At 45.1% G+C, this 19,515-nt stretch overlaps 1 protein-coding gene across 1 annotated transcript in view; it reads left to right on the top strand.

The window, feature by feature from the left end:
• The window catches only part of LOC124048744 (malignant fibrous histiocytoma-amplified sequence 1 homolog), a 30,586-nt gene that overhangs the window by 4,957 nt on the left and 6,114 nt on the right, over positions 1 to 19,515 (top strand). The window lies entirely within an intron of this gene.

Below are 19,515 nucleotides of genomic sequence, written 5' to 3'. Positions count from 1 at the left end.
ATGAGTCAAGCAATCTTTGGAGGTTTGAGTGAGAAAGTGAAAGCCGTTCTGTACACTCATTCACTGCTCTTGTGCTATAGTCAATCGAAATAGGGGTTTATTGCTGTGTTTGTGTGAGGATGACTCATTAGGTTTAAGGTCAGTCAGTCAGTGGGGGATGGAGGCTACACAAAAGCTACAGTGCCGCTGTAGGTGACATTAGCTCAGCTAAAAGAGGGAGGGAGGAACAGCTCCGTGGGGCCCAAGCCCCACCTCTGATACACAAATTGGCCTCGGAGCTGTCTGTTCTCGGCCTCTGGCTGAGTTCATGGACAAGTTTTGATGTAGACTGGGGGTTGCCATGGCAACACAATGTGCCTTTTATTTTCTTGGAATGTGACTATAGTAGATGGATCATACAGCATGAGCAAGCCCAATCTCAGCTCTTTTGTTATGATGCACAATGCCATCCAGACATCAGTAGACCAGTGTAAGCTCAAATGGCCAAATCAGTAAAGGTCTCCCTATTCATGCATTCATTGGGAAGAAGTGTAGGCCTACAGTACATTGTCTCGTTACTGCTGCTAGTATGAGATTGATTTTGTTGTGATGTCATTGTATTACCTCCTTGGAGTGCACTCTTTTGATTGAGAGTAGAGCGCCTACTCATTTTCCTGATCCTATGAATGACAGAAAATCTGCCAGACTGATATCTTTCCCTTTTCTTAAATAGTGCTTTTAAATGGGCCTTTTTATACTGCAGATCTTGTTTGTATCTTCTGCTGAAGCAGTCTGTAGTGCTGGAGCTATGCGCCAATCAGGATTGTTGATATCGTAAATTAGGTGTGGTCCTGAGTTGCTGGGTCTTGGCTGGATGGGTAGCTACCCCAATCCCTGGCCCTCCTACCCTAATTCTATTTCTCCCTCTTTTCTTCTCTCTGTGTCAGCTCCTCACACTCTTGTTTTCACGCTTCAATCCCCTCATCTCCCTCTCTCTGGCCCATGGAGGGCTTTGGCGGTCTTTTGTGGATTAGTTCACGTCTGCGGCGATGCTGGTTTGAATCATTAGGCGTGAGACCGTGCTTTTTCAGAGCTGTTTCACTGGCATGGCTAGGCTTCCGGAGCAACCGTCTGTCTGACTGACACGGGAGCCGGGACACAGACCAGCGCCTGCTATACTAATACACTGGAGCTTAGCTAGCCACATAAACTGGCCGGTAGATCGAAGTAAGGCATTTCTCTGGCAGATAGACTAGATGTCATATACTGTAGTAGAGACCTAGGAGGAACATACGCACTGCTGTAGTTTGCCACGTTTCAGAAGGCACAACATATAGCGATTAATGTTGTCCTGTAGACACCAACAGTTTATTTAACTGACTAGTAACTAGATGGTGACTGCTACGTGCTTATGTAAATGTGTCACATTTCATTGCAAGTGTCGTTCTAATTTCTGCTAGATAGGAGTGAGAGAGTTACTCTACCACAAAGCTAGTCTTTCTGCTTGGGTATTTATTGAGGCAAGGCTGGATGTGATATCATGCTTGGGAGACTTTGACAAAGTGAATGGGGTGGGAGGGAAGGGAGGAGATGGTTTTGTATGCGTGGGTGGGTGGGGGGGGGGTTGTAATGTGTTGTCGGTTAGGGATTTGTAATTCAATTAATGGAACTTTAGCCCTGTGCACTGTAGCCTTCTTCTGACCAACCCCAGCTGTGCACTTCTTAATTTAGACTGGCCAATAGCTGAAGTAGTGACTTTGCAGGTAGGTGACTTTTGTTCAGCTGCACCTGCCTGTTTCCATGGGAATGTGCCCTCTTGTTGTGTTCACTGGAGCAACTCAATGGTCGCTACAGGTTTGCTCTCCTGTAAAAACATTGGTGATTCAACTCCTATAGAATGTTCCTTTACCCCTACTTTGTCTCTGTGGAAATGAAAATGTTCTACCTTTTCCACAACCTGTGTTCCTCCTCCATTTAGCTGCACAGCTTTTCATATGTCCTAATATGGCCATGTTTTTGTCTGCTGCAGCTTGTTGACTCAGTGTTGGGGCTCCTCTCTTTCCGGGCAGACTAAACATGGAGGACTCTTGAATATAATCTTTCTTCTGTGGAATCTAGAGAGACGACCTCCATCGCAATAATCGTTTCCTTGCATCTGTTTCGGCCTGACATCTCTGAATCAAACAAAGGCATGCACTCCCCTTTTTATTCATGACCTGATCCGCCTTTATATATGACTGGACAAAATCTCAGCAATGCAGACCAATTTCCCCCTTACACGATGCAACCCCACAAACCTTGTATTGTGTGTGTGTGTGTTTGTGTAAGTGAGAGTCTGTTTGTGCTTGTGTTGAATGTGTGTGTAAAGTGACAGAGGGTGGTGAGTGAGTAATTAGTAATGTGCAGGTAATTATTTCCTCTTCCACACACATCCAGATTAGTTTGTTGCCTTCTGCTGAATGTGATCCTTCACGGGTTATCCTTAAAATTGATGTGCCCACTCACTCCTGACCACACAAATGGTGTTTTAAAATACTGTTCAAATAGCGCTCATTTTGGTGGAACTCTTATTGACCTCTTGAGTTTTTTCTGCGGGGGTACAGTACACGTTCCTGAAAATCGTCTCAAAGTGTGTTTGTGCAGACATCCAAGCTGCCGTCAGTCGACCCTGAGTGGAAGATGTGTGAGAAACCAGAGCATGATCTCTGGCTGGGCGACCAGGATCTGCCCTTCGCCTGTACTTTGCTGTACCTCGTGTAGCAATCTTCACCCCTGCCCAGTGCTTAAGCCTACCCTGTGAATTGTAGTACAGTAACAGCACAACAAATAAACCTACTGGCCTATATATCTGTTTGTCAACCTGTGAACTTTTAAACATGCTTGGTGCAATTTACATTCCAAGCTGCTAAGTACAATAGATATATTTCAGGTGCTTACTAAGATGCCTTATCTCACAGATCATTCGTGCCCATCATACAAGTTCAAAGGAAGAGGATAGTATTTTGTGTACATCTGCTCTTTTCAAATCAAATTTGATTGGTCAGATCCAAATATTTAGCGCATGTTATTGCGGATGTAGCGAAATGTTTGTCTTCCTAACTCCAACAGTGCAGTAGTATATAACAATTCCCAACAATACATACATCTCAAGTAAAACAATGGAATGAAGAAATTTATAAATATTAGGACGCGTAGTGTCGGAGTGGCATTGCCTAGAATACAGTATATACATATGAAATGAGTAAAACAGTTAATGTAAACATTAATGTGACCAGTGATTCCATGTCTATGTACGTAGGGCATCGGCCTCTAAGGTGCAGGGTTGAGTAACCGGGTGGTAGCCGGCTAGTGACAGTGATTAAGTTCAGGGCAGGATACTGGGTGGAGGCTGGTTAGTGATGGCTATTTAACAGTCCGATGACCTTGAGATAGAAGCTGTTTTTCAGTCTCTCGGTCCCAGCTTTGATGCACCTGTACTGACCTTGCCTTCTGGATGCTAGCGGGGTGAACAGGCCGTGGCTTGGGTAATTGATGTCCTTGATGATCCTTTTGGCCTTCCTGTGACATCAGGTGCTGTATGTGTCTTGGAGGGCAGACAGTGTGCCACTGGTGATGCGTTGGGCAGACCGCACCACCCTCTGGAGAGCTCTGCACTTGTGGGCCGTGCAGTTGCCATACCAGGCAGTGATACAACCCGACAGGATGCTCTCGATTTGTGCATCTGTAAAAGTTTGAGGGTCCAAGCTGAATTACTTCAGCCTCCTAATGTTGAAGAGGCGCTATTGCGCCTTCACCACACTGTATGTGTGGGTGGACCATTTTCAGATTGTCAGTGATGTGTATATGAGGAACTTGAAGCTTTTCACCTTCTCCACCGTGGTCCCGTCCAAGTGGATGGGGGCGTGCTCCCTCTGCTGTTTCCTGAAGTCAAGGATCAGCTCTTTTGTTGACGTTGAGGGAGAGGTTATTTTCCTGGCACCACTCCACCAGGGCCCTCACCTCCTCCATGTAGGCTGTCTCGTCATATTTTGGTAATCACATCTACTACTGTTGTGTCGTCTGCAAACTTGATGTTTGAGTTTGAGGCGTGCATGGCCACACAGTCATGGGTGAATGGAGTACAGGAGGGGGCTGAGCACGCACACTTGCGGGGTCTCAGTGTTGAGGATCAGCGTAGTGGAGGTGTTGTTTCCTACCTTCACCTGGGGGAGGCCCGTTAGAAAGTCCAGGACCCAGTTTCACAGGGCACAGTTTAAACCCAGGGCCTGAACTTAATGATGAGCTTGGAGGGTACTGTGGTGTTGGAAGGCTGAGCTGTAATAAACAAAGTATCTGTTGTTGAAGGACAGAGATCTAGGGAGTGGTGTCCAAAGCCGGCTTTGATTCTTAGTGTCGAAGGCGAGCCCTCCAGCACTTTCCCTCTCTGTGTGGATCCTCAAGCCCAATTTGACTCTGCAAACCCCTCTAATCCAGTTAGGGGATCTGCTCGGATCAGGCTGCTAGTGATAATTGTCATGCAGGGGACTGGCCAAGAAGGCAAAGCTGAGTTGGTTCGATTATCACAGAAACACAGTCACACAGACACACGAACAAACACATTCATCATTTCACTTACCCTCAAGCTCCTCACAGCCTCATCCACCCATACCTTTAGAGGTATAGTAGTTACATTGAACTTTACCCAGTTTGTGCTGTATAATTGCATCGTTCTTTTGTATTCTAAAAATGAAAGACATGAGATGACTGAAAGCTCACAACTTTAGGCTGCCTGCCCAGCAATGACGGTATGAAGACATTTCAGTTCACTGGAACATTTGTTGGGACATGTTCCCACATTATTTTAATTTCATTCTGACTTTTTAGTGAATAAGAAAACAGACTTTTCACTGTGGACGAGCTGCTAGCTGCTTGCCGAGGAATTGGATGAGTAGTGGTGAGCCGTAAGTGCCCATAGGGCTCCCTGCTTGCTAGTTATTATAGTCGCCCAGGCAGTCTATCCTTTTCGTCCCAGTACGCCATGGATGTACTGTATCAAGGAGGAGCATAGATCAGTCGTACAATCAAGTATTGTTTTCTCACCACATGGAGGTCAATTTAATTGGACTCCTTACATGTTATTTAGATCTGGAAAATTCTTAGGCCAACTTAAATTATTGCTCTTTACCCCAAGAGACAGAACTGGTGGGTGCTCCAAATATAGCCAAAGGCCTCCAAGGCTAACTTTACGAGAAAGTAAGTCGAGCCACTACATTGATACCTGTCACAGGAATCACAGAGAAGATGTCTATGTGCTAGTATCGGCTAAGTTTCATTGTTTAAAAATGTAGCAAACCACCTTTTTGAAATCTTGTGCAATATGGAGCTGTCATTACCAGTAATTGAGTACAGGGATTGGCAATGAAGTCTAAATGAGGAAAAAGTTGAAAAGATGTTTCTTGCAACTCTTCGGCTGGAACTTCTCTGTCCGGTTATGACTGTGTGTGTTTTGCCCATTAAAACATGCCACTGGTGGAAGTGCTGGGAAATGACGCAGCTTAGACACTTTGGCCAAGGACTGACAGCAGGGTCAAGAGGAAACTCTGAGGCTGGTGATGATTGTTAACTCAGTGAGTTTTTTGCCTTATTATTATTTGACCATGCTGGTCATTTATGAACATTTGAACATCTTGGTCATGTTCTGTTATAATCTCTACCCGGCACAGCCAGAAGAGGACTGGCCACCCCACATAGCCTGGTTCCTCTCTAGGTTTCTTCCTAGGTTTTGGCCTTTCTAGGGAGTTTTTCCTAGCCACCGTGCTTTTACACCTGCATTGTTTGCTGTTTGGGGTTTTAGGCTGGGTTTCTGTACAGCACTTTGAGATATCAGCTGATGTACGAAGGGTTATATAAATAAATTTGATTTGATTTGAACTCCGTAACAGCCAAGCACAAGGTACTCTGGAGGAATGAGATCGAATCTAACAGCCAAAGTAGAGCTGTTTTCAGGTACTGTTCAGAGACTGGAGATCTGAGAGACACAGGCTAAACTACAAATGCAGTGTATTGGTTAATACCAACTTAGTAAGCTGCTGAAGGGCCTGACTTGTTGCTGAGTGGCTGTATCTAGTGGATGTGGGCCAGTCACAACTGTTGATGCAGAGAGAGAGTTATCATATTAGTGATTTTGGCAGGAAACCTGCTGGTTCTGTTATAATGGAGAGGTTCAGTTGTCTTGCACTTCCTGGCTCCGGGACGAGGCTGGAAGTGAAAGTGATAGAGCTCATATTGCCCCTCTGACTGATGTGCTGCTGTGGCCTTCTGAATTGTCTGTCTGTTCAGTACAGTTAGCCTAAAGTGTTCTTCTCGGTTGTGTATGTTCGTGAGTGTCTGTGTTGGGGACATGAATGAGCTGTTGACCTGAAAGAAGGTTAGCCTTAAGGGTGTTTTTGTTTTTAACTCTGTGGACATCACATGGGAAATTGTCTTCTGGATATCTCACATTAGATGTGACCCTCTGATGACCTGACCATAAATTTAAATAGGCCTACCTATGATTGTCTTCCTGTACAGCTCACGCTGACATAGTTTTATTTTCTACCTGTGAATTCTAATTCTCGCTGTAGTCTGAGGAATTACTCCTGTCTACACCTACCTGTGCACTCTACCACACAATAACTACACTTAGGTGGATAAGACACCAGTGAGCTAAATTCGTTTTTCAGAGTTGCTGTGTGTTTTGAATGGTTTGGTCTGCTCTAAATGTTGTTTTCCATATCACCAGCTTGTTTTAAAAAAAGTGTATTGTGCTGTATGAAATCTGTCCTCAACGCAGCCTAGTAATCTCTAAGAGAGGACGTCAAATCCTGTTATGTCACCAGTTGGCTGCCCAACTGGAGTTGTGTGCAGTAAGCCTGTCCACTGTATTATCTCTTAGACATGTGACAGACAGTGGCTGTCGGGTTTGGATGGGTTCATCGCTTCTATCCTGTGGGAACACAGAGTCAATGGTCACCTAGCCTCCACCGAGTCCCCAACAACCGGCTGTTCAGGTTTTGTTGCTGCATTCATAATTCATAATTTTCAGCTATATCTTTCCCCTTTTTGCCTGCTAGCATCAGTCAAAATCCTGAATGTGTTGACCAAAGCCAGCAAGGCTCAAACTTGTAGTTTCCTAGAAGGCAGCAGAGTTTTTTAAAAGTGTATTTTCTCCATTTGGCAGGCCATTGTCTGCCTTGACAGGGAAATGGTGTCTGGAAGTAAAATTAGGGCACTCTCATTTATAGTTCTTCACATTCAGGCTTTCAGGCTTTTCTTCCGGTCATCGCACACTCCTTTGATGTGGTCCGAGGTCTAGAGCTCATAGTAGCTCATAGCAATGGTGGAAATGGGCTGTTTTGGTCACCGTCGGACATGTCACGTCCTGGATGAAGCATGAGCACAATGCTCCTCTAGGCCAGGGATAGACCACTTTGATGGGGGTGGGAGCCATAAAAACATCTGAACTGATGATGAGGGGCTGCAGTTGCTCACGGGTTAGCCTATTCAGACCCCCCCCCCCCCCCCACTGCAAGCAAAACATTTTAGTGACCCCCCCCCTCTTGACAGCACATATATTTTGGGGTTTGTTTTAGAGTTTTTTGCAATTCCACATATTTTGCCATGGGATGTAGATAAATGTTTGATTTACAGCTCATTTCCTGTAGTTCTACACATTTTGCCGTAGGGTGGATAGAAATGTTTGCAGTTTTAAATATGATATCGAAGTCAGGCTAACAAAACCAATAGGGGCCCCCTGGTAGGTAATTGAACCATGCTAACACGGAGAATGAACCTGTCCTCAAATCAGTTCAGTTCCTGGCAGATTGCCTTGCCAGCTGCCAATTACTCAGCTCCGCCTGAGGAATGATGGGGGGGAAATGTGATGATCAGGCTGTCTGTTTTAATGACCATGATAACCTAGCTATTACTGTTAGCTGCTAAATAATACAATGTTCAGCAGCATCCTGCCCCAAGGAATGGGCAGCTATTTTAGGAGACCCTCTTGTTGGTTCTACTCTGGGTTTATTTTCACCATTGGTGGACATATACAGTTGAAGTCAGACGTTTACATACACCATAGCCAAATACATTTCAACTCATTTTTTCACAATTCCTGACACTTAATCCTGGTAAAAAAATTCCCTGTCATAGTTCAGTTAGGATCCCCACTTTATTTTAAGAATGTGAAATGTCAGAATAATAGTAGAGTGATTTTATTTCAGCTTCTATTTCTTTCATCGGATTCCCAGTAGGTCAGAAGTTTATACACTCAATTAGTATTTGGTAGCATTGCCTTTAAATTGTTTGACTTGTGTCAAATGTTTTGGGTAGCCTTCCACAAGCTTCCCACAATAAGTTGGGTGAATTTTGGCCCATTCCTCCTGACAGAGCTGGTGTAACAGAGTCAGGTTTGTAAGCCTCCTTGCTCGCACACGCTTTTTCAGTTCTGCCCACAAATTATCTATGGGTTTGAGGTCAGGGCTTTGTGTTGGCCACTCCAATACCTTGACTTTTTCGTCCTTAAGCCATTTTGCCACAACTTTGGTAGACAGAACGCATGTCCTTACTGAGCGGTATGATGGCTGTGTGGTCCCATGGTGTTTATACTTGCGTACTATTGTTTGTACAGATGAACGTGGTACCTTCAGGCATTTGGAAATTGCTCCCAAGGATGAACCAGACTTGTGGAGGTCTACAAATTTTTTCTTGGCTGATTTTTTTGGCTGATTTTTTTTGTCTTGGCTGATTTTCTTTTGATTTTCCCATGATGTCAAGCAAAGAGGCACTGAGTTTGAAGGTACATCCACAGGTACACGTCCCAATTGACTCAAATGATGTCAATTAGCCTAATTTTCCAAGCTGTGTAAAGGCACAGTCAACTTGGTGTATGTAAACTTCTTCTGACCCACTGGAATTGTGATGCAGTGAATTATAAGTGAAATAATCTGTCTGTAAACAATTGTTGGAAAGATTACCTGTGTCATGCACAAAGTAGATGTCTTAACCGACCCACCAAAACTATAGTTAGTTAACAAGAAATTTGTGGACCTAACCCCAACCTATGTAAACTTCCAACTTCAACTGTATCTGGTTCTCTCATGTTGTGATATTACCGTGTAATTTAATGTATCTATGCTCAAGCTGATTTTTAAGAGGATACTGGATGTGTCCATTTTCAGTGTTTTGATAAGGGCTACATTTGAATGTGACAGATTTTATGAAAGACATTTACACGCAGGAAAAAAATGTTATTTTGCTCGAGTGGACAATAATTGCAAGAATTTTGCTGTAGGGATGATTATTTTTTTGTCTGTCTCTCCTGCTCTCTCCCATTTCCCTGGGGCAGACTGAGGCATATTTGCCTGTCACATCACATGGTGTATTTTCCTGCGCTATACAGTCGCCAGGTGTTACCATTAAACCCATATTTAGTCATTTTCTTGTTTGCGTATATGACCTTGCTACACAACCCGATATACAGCACACGCTGTTTTAAAACGGATATCCGTTTAATATGCATTACTCTATATTAGCGTTCCTTTAGCTAAGCCCAAGGATTGTCTCATTCAAAATGAACATGATTGTGATTTAGGGCCTTAGCCCTAAATCCTCACCAGCCAGGCCCATCAGTGTGAGTGGGCTGATAATGTGATTGGACAGCTTCACTGTCAAAGGAAGAGGAGGGCAGTGAGGCCGGGGCTATTTTTGACTGCTGTGCTGCATCAGGGTGATCATCTCATTATGCACCAGATGTTAACATCTGTCCCTGCAGCACGCACACACACACGTTCACTCGGGCATGCACACACCACTGTCCGAACAGATGAGCAGCAGCTGTCTCTGTGCGCACAATATACAGGGGAGAATATACTGGTCTGCTAGTAGTTATTCCATATCCTGCCCTGGTTATAAGAGCCTGTCTGCACTATGCTGCTACCCTGGCCATGATGAGAGCCTGTCTGCACGATGCTGCTACCCTGGCTATGATGGGAGCCTGTCTGCACTATGCTGCTACCCTGGCTATGATGGGAGCCTGTCTGCACTATGCTGCTACCCTGGCTATGATGGGAGCCTGTCTGCACTATGCTGCTACCCTGGCTATGATGGGAGCCTGTCTGCACTATGCTGCTACCCTGGCTATGATGGGAGCCTGTCTGCACTATGCTGCTACCCTGGCTATGATGGGAGCCTGTCTGCACTATGCTGCTACCCTGGCTATGATGGGAGCCTGTCTGCACTATGCTGCTACCCTGGCTATGATGGGAGCCTGTCACTATGCACTATGCTGCTACCCTGGCTATGATGGGAGCCTGTCTGCACTATGCTGCTACCCTGGCTATGATGGGAGCCTGTCTGCACTATGCTGCTACCCTGGCTATGATGGGAGCCTGTCTGCACTATGCTGCTACCCTGGCTATGATGGGAGCCTGTCTGCACTATGCTGCTACCCTGGCTATGATGGGAGCCTGTCTGCACTATGCTGCTACCCTGGCTATGATAGTGCAGACAGGCTCTTATGTTACTGCCTCCTCTCTCTTTAGTGCAGATGTGTTCATGTGCAGGATAATGCCGCCGTGATTAAAATCTCTTCTCTGCCTGCCAGGATTAAGCTCCACTTTAACCACAGCCATCTTAAACACACAAGTGCTGCTGGCTGGTTCTCCCGTCTTCACCTCTTCATCCTAAAGGACCCCAGAAGGCTGCCTTTGACACTGCCAGATTCTCGTCTGGCTTACTTGCTGTTTGCCAGGCAGGCCCAACTCAGTCTCCAAGGCAACCCACTGTGGAATGGCCAGAATGGGTTATTTTTGTGCCATCTCCTCTGGCAGAGAAGTAGGGCACACATTCCTCAGGCTGTGGGCCTGTCCGTGTCAGGAGGCAGGAGCCACTTGCTGTTCAAAAGGGATTAGTCTAATTTAACATGTTTGAGAGACTGGTCACGATATCTTCCTGTCTCTTTGTTAAGCTGCCTCTAAGATAGAGGGAGATAGATTGGAGACATGACTGTCTGTGTAACCCTGACTCTTATCAGACTAGTCAGCAAAGTGTTTCTACATTTGTGTCTAGTGTTTGATTTACCCCACATCTTGTTCTATAGCGGACTGCGGTTTTTTAAATAACTGATAGGAGCAACTATTTTATGATTTGGTCAATATTTCCCTCCTTTTGGATTTATGGAGTTTGTAAAAACTAGTCTAGAATGCCAAGCAGCAAACTCTGATGTGTAATTATCCTCCCCCCACTTTCTGGCAATGTGCAATGTTCATAAACAGTCAGTTACCTCATCAGACAAATGATGATCTCATCGAGGTGGTGGTCCAGATTGATGCAGTAACTTAAACTGGAACACTTACATTTGCTGGCCAAGGAAAGCCACTTCAACACTCAAAGCCAATCAAATTGCAGGCTTTTTTGTTGTTGTGGAGACAGGTCTTGGCCGAGGCTACCAAGACCAAAGTTTATGCTCCACACCAGACGTCACAGACATAGGCTAGTAACAACAGAATGTTAAGTGATTTAAAACCCTTGTTATGCAGTACGTGTAAGCTAATGACTGACCCTGGTGATCAAAATGTGTGTTAAAGTGGAAAGAATGTGGTTTTCATTGGGACATTTTAAATGGCGTTCTGTTTGGCCCTCATCCTGGGCCTTCTCACCTGTACAGCACAGACTGGGCAGAGCAGACAGCTGCCTATGTGGAAATCTCATTCGCACCCAGCCCTAACTCAAACGCATCTGACCACCAGACGGCTGCTAGACTCTTGTGTGTGTTTTGGTGTCATCATGGAAAACTGAATTGTTTGGGTATATTTAGCACTGCTATATGTCGGCCTGTGTCAGTGAGACAGAGTGAGTTGTCTCTGGCCATGTTTGTTGATCATGACCAGCTGCTTCATGTGACGTGCTTGGCCTGACTGTTGTTTTAACACACTGTGGTGCTAATCCTCTGACTGAGCTGTTGGCCTCTGGATCTGAACTCAGAGCAGCTGCCTCTGCCCTATGTCTACCACTGACTCACTGCTCTCTCTCTGCCTGCCCTGGGCACTACCGCTTGGTCTGACACTGCACAGGTGGCAACCGGAGCGCTGTGTCTACTGTCCAAGATGTCTGATCTGTTTACTAGAAACTCAAAAGGTCAGAGTATGCCAGTACTCTGGCATCCAAACATCATGAGTTCCTGACTGTACGAGCCACACTGTCTTTACTCAGGAGGAACCTGAACTGATCGGACTATGTACAGGCAACCTGAGCTCTCTTTCCCTGTGCTAGTGTAGATTTCCGTCACTGTTCTCTGTGAGGGGTCAAATGGTAGGCTGCTGATGAGGGACATATAGTTGAAGTCGGAAGTTTACATACATTCCTGGCATTTAATCCTAGTAAAAGTCCCTGTCTTAGGTTAGTTAGGATCACCACTTTACTTTAAGAATGTGAAATGTCAGAATGATAGTAGAGTTATTTATTTCAGCTTTTATCTTTCATCACATTCCCAGTGGGTCAGATGTTTACATACACTCAATTAGTATTTGGTAGCATTGCCTTTAAATTGTTTCACTTGGGTCAAACGTTTCAGGTAGCCTTCCACAAGCTTCCCACAATAAGTTGGGTGAATTGTGGCGCATTCCTCCTGACAAAGCTGGTGTAACTGAGTCAGGTTTGTAGGCCTCCTTGCTCGCACACACTTTTTCAGTTCTGACCACACATTTTCTATGGGATTGAGGTCAGGGCTTTTTGATGGCCACTCCAATACCTTGACTTTGATGTCCTTAAGCCATTTTGCCACAACTTTGGAAGTATGCTTGGGGTCAATGGAAGAGCCATTTGTGACCAAACTTGAACTTCCTGACTGATCAAAATCAAATCAAATCAAATTTATTTATATAGCCCTTCGTACGTCAGCTGATATCTCAAAGTGCTGTACAGAAACCCAGCCTAAAACCCCAAACAGCAAACAATGCAGGTGTAAAAGCACGGTGGCTAGGAAAAACTCCCTAGAAAGGCCAAAACCTAGGAAGAAACCTAGAGAGGAACCGGGCTATGTGGGGTGGCCAGTCCTCTTCTGGCTGTGCCGGGTAGAGATTATAACAGAACATGACCAAGATGTTCAAATGTTCATAAATGACCAGCATGGTCAAATAATAATAAGGCAGAACAGTTGAAACTGGAGCAGCAGCACAGTCAGGTGGACTGGGGACAGCAAGGAGCCATCATGTCAGGTAGTCCTGGGGCACGGCCCTAGGGCTCAGGTCCTCCGAGAGAGAGAAAGAAAGAGAGAATTAGAGAGAGCATATGTGGGGTGGCCAGTCCTCTTCCGGCTGTGCCGGGTGGAGATTATAACAGAACGTGGCCAAGATGTTCAAATGTTCATAAATGACCAGCATGGTTGAATAATAGTAAGGCAGAACAGTTGAAACTGGAGCAGGAGCATGGCCAGGTGGACTGGGGACAGCAAGGAGTCCTCATGTCAGGTAGTCCTGGGACATGGTCCTAGGGCCCAGGCCAGTTGAAACTGGAGCAGCAGCATGGCCAGGTGGACTGGGGACAGCAAGGAGTCATCATGTCAGGTAGTCCTGGGGCATGGTTCTAGGGCTCAGGTCCTCCGAGAGAGAGAAAGAAAGAGAGAAGGAGAGAATTAGAGAACGCACACTTAGATTTACACAGGACACCGAATAGGACAGGAGAAGTACTCCAGATAAACAAACTGACCCTAGCCCCCGACACATAAACTACTGCAGCATAAATACTGGAGGCTGAGACAGGAGGGGTCAGGAGACACTGTGGCCCCATCCGAGGACACCCCGGACAGGGCCAAACAGGAAGGATATAACCCCACCCACTTTGCCAAAGCACAGCCCCCACACCACTAGAGGGAAATCTTCAACCACCAACTTACCATCCTGAGACAAGGCCGAGTATAGCCCACAAAGATCTCCGACACGGTACAACCCAAGGGGGGAACCCAGACAGGCCGACCACAACAGTGTATCAACCCACCCAGGTGACGCACCCCCCCAGGGACGGCACGAGAGAGCCCCAGCAAGCCAGTGACTCAGCCCCCGTAACAGGGCTAGAGGCAGAGAATCCCAGTGGAAAAAGGGGAACCGGCCAGGCAGAGACAGCAAGGGCGGTTCGTTGCTCCAGAGCCTTTCCGTTCACCTTCCCACTCCTGGGCCAGACTACACTCAATCATATGACCCACTGAAGAGATGAGTCTTCAGTAAAGACTTAAAGGTTGAGACCGAGTTTGCGTCTCTGACATGGGTAGGCAGACCGTTCCATAAAAATGGAGCTCTATAGGAGAAAGCCCTGCCTCCAGCTGTTTGCTCAAGACTGATGTCTTGAGATGTTGCTGCAATATGTCCACAATATTTTCTTACCCCATGATTCTATCTATTTTGTGAAGTGCACCAGTCCCTCCTGCAGCAAAGCATCCCACAAGGTTGGGATGGTGTTCTTCAGCTTGCAAGCCTCTCCATTTTTCCTCCAAACCTAACGATGGTCATTATGGCCAAACAGTACTATTTTTGTTTCATCAGACCAAAGGACATTTCTCCAAAAAGTACGATCTTTGTCCCCATGTGCAGTTGCAAACCGCAGTCTGGCTTTTTTATGGCGGTTTTAGAGCAGTGGCTTCTTGATTTGCACTTTTCAAACCAAGGTGCGTTCATCTCTAGGAGACAGAACGCGTCTCCTTCCTGAGCGGTATGACGGGTGTGTGGTCCCATGGTGTTTATATTTGCGTACTACAGTTTGTACAAATGAACATAGTACCTTCAGGCGTTTTGAAATTGCTCCCAAGGATGAACCAGACTTTTGGAGGTCTACAACTTCTTGGCTGATTTATTTTGATTTTCCCCCGATGTCAAGCAAAGAGGCACTGAGTTTGAAGGTAGGCCTTGAAATACATCCACAGGTATACCACCAATTGATACCAATTGATTCAAATTATGTCAATTAGCCTGACAGAAGCTTCTAAAGCCATGACATAATTTTCTGGAATGAACTCTTTGTGTGCCAGTTGAACTGTAGGACAGAGGACACTCCAGCTGAAGAAAGGAAATCTTCTGAACTAATTTGAGGTTGTTGAGAGGCTCGTCTTCTGTCATGATAAATCACACTGAAAATACCACAATTATTTGGGCATGGAGGAGATTGCCTCTAAAAATGTCTCTCCTCATGATCAGTGTTGGCTAACTGTGAGCTGAATTTAGACAGAAAATAGAACGGGGCGGCAGGGTAGCCTAGTGGTTAGAGTGTTGGACTAGTAACCCGAAAGGTTGCAAGTTTGAATCCCCGAGCTGACAAGGTACAAATCTGTCGTTCTGCCCCTGAACAGGCACTGTTCCTAGGCCGTCATTGAAAATAAGAATTTGTTCTTAACTGACTTGCCTACTAAAATAAAGGTAAAATAAATAAAATTTAAAAAAGAACATTGTTTGAGCAACTATATTCCAGTCACACATACGGTACAGTTGTTTTTGTACCATGAACACTTAAGGTACATACCTGGAGAGCTGGAAATACTTGACCCAAATTTGACTGTAAAAAGTTTGACAGAAGCATGTTTATGCTTGGATGCGCTGGTGAAAACGTAATGGTATGTCAGGACTGGATAGTTATAATAGGATATTATTACAACACAAACATTACAGGAGTAGCTCTGCCATTATCTCAGCTTTGTGTTTGTGGGTCGTAGTTCAAATACAGTAGGTTTACAACACATCAGTTATTGTGTTGGGAGGTCTGACTCATTTCTGTAAAATCATATAAAATCAATTACCCTGGTTAGTCGAGGTTAAGGTAATATGTACAGTACATGTAGGTAGAGTTATTAAAGTGACTATGCATAGATAATAACAGAGTAGCAGCAGTGTAAAAGGAGGGGGCAATGCAAATAGCATGTGTAGACTAGATGTTCAGGAGTCATGGCTTTGGGGTAGAAGTTATCAAGTGTAGCCTTTTGGACCTAGACTGCGGTACCACTGTTGTGTCACCTGCAAACTTAATGATGGTGTTGGAGTCCTGCCTGGCCATGAAGTCATGAGTGAACAAGGAGTACAGGAGGGGACTGAGCACAGACCCATGAGGGGCCCCCGTGTTGAGGATCAGCGTGGCGGTTGTTTTACCTACCCTTACCACCTGGGGGCGGCCCGTCAGGAAGTCTAGGATCCAGTTGCAAGGGGAGGTGTTCAGTCCCAGGGTCTTTAGCTTAGTGATGAGTTTTGAGGGCACTATGGTGTTGAACGCTAAGCAACTAATAGCATTCTCACATAGGTGTTCCTTTTATCCAGGTGGGAAAGGGCAGTGTGGAGTGCAATCGATATTGCATCAACTGTGGATCTGTTGGAGCGGTATGCAAATTGGAGTGGATCTAGGGTTTCTGGGATAATGGTGTTGATATGAGCCATGACCAGCCTTTCAAAGCACTTCATGGCTACAGATGTGAGTGCTATGGGTCGGCAGGTTACCTTAGTGTTCTTGGGCACAGGGACTATGGTGGTCTGCTTGAAACATGTTGGTATTATGGACTCGGACAGGGAGAGGTTGAAAATGTCAGTGAAGATATTTGCCAGTAGTAGGTGAGCGCATGCTCGGAGTACTCATTCTGGTAATCCATCTGGCACTGTGGCCTTGTGAATGTTGACCTGTTTTAAAGGTCTTATTCACACCGGCTACAGAGAGCGTGATTACACAGTTGTCTGGAACAGCTGATGCTTTCATGCATGTTTGTGTTACTTGCCTTGAAGCGAGCGTAGAAGTAATTTAGCTCCTCTGGTAGGCTCGTGTCACTGGGCAGCTCGTGGCTGTGCTTCCCTTTGTAGTCTGTAATAGTTTGCAAGCCCTTCCACATCCGACAAGCATCGGAGCCAGTGTAGTACAATTCAATCTTAGTCCTGTATTGATGCTTTTCCTGTTGGATGGTTTTTCGGAGGGCATAGCGGGATTTCTTAAGTTTCCGGGTTAGTCCCGCTCCTTTAAAACGGCAGCTCTACCTTTTAGTTCAGTGTGGATGTTGCCTGTAATCCGTGGCTTCTGATTGAAGTATGTACGTACAGTCACTGTGGGAACGACGTCATCGATGCCCTTATTGTTGAAGCCAATGACTGGTATAGTGTACTCCATTGCCATCAGGAGAATCCCGTAACATATTCCAGTCTGTACTAACAAAACAGTCCTGTAGCTTAGCATCTGCTTCATCTGATCCTTTTTTTATTGATCTAGTCACTGGTGCTTCCTGCTTTAGTTTTTGCTTGTAAGCAGGAATTGGGAGGATAGAATTATGGTCAGATTTTACAAATGGAGGGCGAGAGAGAGCTTTGTACATGTCTCTATGTGGAGTAAAGGTGTTTTTCCCGACTGGTTGCACATGTACCATGCTGGTAGAAATTAGGCGAAACGGATTTAAGTTTCCCTGCATTAACCTCTTGCGACGAGCAAGCCCGTATCCGGGAGCATAATTATAGCCTCAAGCTCATTACCATAACGCAACGTTAACTATTCATGAAAATCGCAAATGAAATGAAATAAATATATTGGCTCACAAGCTTAGCCTTTTGTTAACAACACTGTCATCTCAGATTTTCAAAATATGCTTTTCAACCATAGCTACACAAGCATTTGTGTAAGAGTATTGATATCTAGCATAGCATTAAGCCTAGCATTCAGCAGGCAACATTTTCACAAAAACAAGAAAAGCATTCAAATAAAATCATTTACCTTTGAAGAACTTCGTATGTTTTCAATGAGGAGACTCTCAGTTAGATAACAAATGTTCAGTTTTTCCAAAAATATTATTTGTGTAGGAGAAATCGCTCCGTTTTGTTTGGCTAAGAAAACCCCCGAAAATAAAGTCATTACAATGCTGAACTTTTTTCCAAATGAACTCCATAATATCGAGAGAAACATGGCAAACGTTGTTTAGAATCAATCCTCAAGGTGTTTTTCACATATCTATTCGATGATAAATCATTCGTGGCAGTTTGGTTTCTCCACTGTACCAAATGGAAAAATGCATGCAGCTGATTATGCAATAATTTCGACTGAGGACACCAAGCAGACACCTGGTAAATGTAGTCTCTTATGGTCAATCTTCCAATGATATGCCTACAAATACGTCACAATGCTGCAGGCACCTTGGGGAAACGACAGAAAGTGTATGCTCATTCCTTGCGCATTCACAGCCATATAAGGAGACATTGGAACACAGCGCCTCCAAAATCTGGGGCATTTCCTGTTTTAAATTTAATATTGGTTTCGCCTGTAGCATCAGTTCTGTGGCACTCACAGATAATATCTTTGCCATTTTGGAAACGTCAGTGTTTTCTTTCCAAAGCTGACAATTTATACGCATAGTCTAGCATCTTTTCGCGACAAAATATCATGTTTAAAACGGGAACATTTTTCATGCAAAAATCAAATACTGCCCCCAGAGGTTCAAGAGGTTAAAGTCCCCGGCCTCTAGGATCACCCCCTCTGGATGAGCATTTTCTTGTTTGCTTATGGCTTTATACAACTCATTGAGTGCGGTCTTAGTGCCAGCATCGGTTTGTGGTGGTAAATAGACAGCTACGAAGAATATAATGAAAACGTCTTGGTAAATAGTGTGGTCTACAGCTTATCATGAGATACTCTACCTCAGGCGAGCAAAACCGCGAGACTTCTTTAAATTTCATGCACCAGCTGTTGTTTACAAATATGCATAAACTGCCACTCCTTTGTCATACCAGAGGCGGCTGTTCAATCCTGCCGAAACAGTGTACAACCCAACAGCTATATGTTATTCATGTCGTATTCAGCTGTATGTTATTCATGTTGACTAATAGGATTGATGGTAAAGGCAGATTACCCTCTCGCCATCGGATCCTTACGGAACGCAGACCCTGATATCTCTGTCTTTCTCCTGTGAATGACGGGGATGAGGGCCTTTTCAGGTGTCTGGAGTAAATCCTTCGTGTCAGACTCGTTGAAGGAAAAAAAAAATATCTTCCAGTCTGGGATGAGTAATCTCAGTCCTGATATCTAGAGACGGTGGCAGAAACATTATGTACAAAATAAGTTACAAATAACGTGAAAAAACATTCACAATTGGTTAGGGGAGCGTAAAATGGCAGCCATCTCCTCCAGCGCCTTTCTCAGATAAACCATATGTTTTTTAAGTTACACGTGACGTGGCGAATTCAGTGTGTAGGTCGATTCCCTGTCCGATTATTCTGGCTGTGTCAACAGAACTGCAGTCAGTCCCGTGTGACTAATTAGAGCACGGGAGCTGTTGGAAATCCTCCTCTGGTGTGTGTGCATGCTAATGATGGTGAGTGTGGATACAGCGGCGGGGGTTCCAGGAACTCTCACACACAGCCCCTCCCAGTTGTAGTGCCATTGTGTCCACACAGCCCCCCCACCCCCACCCCAACAGGACTAAAGCTGCAGGGGTGTAAGCTTGAAAACAGCCACTGCCCTCCTTTGTCCCCCTGCCTCAGAGAGGCTGGTGCTTCCTCACTGTTTCAATCCAGTCTCAGCGGT

The sequence above is a fragment of the Oncorhynchus gorbuscha genome, linkage group LG11 (assembly GCF_021184085.1).
Source record: "Oncorhynchus gorbuscha isolate QuinsamMale2020 ecotype Even-year linkage group LG11, OgorEven_v1.0, whole genome shotgun sequence".
In the NCBI taxonomy this organism is placed as follows: Eukaryota; Metazoa; Chordata; class Actinopteri; order Salmoniformes; family Salmonidae; genus Oncorhynchus; species Oncorhynchus gorbuscha.
This window is presented reverse-complemented; position numbering and strand designations above follow the sequence as displayed.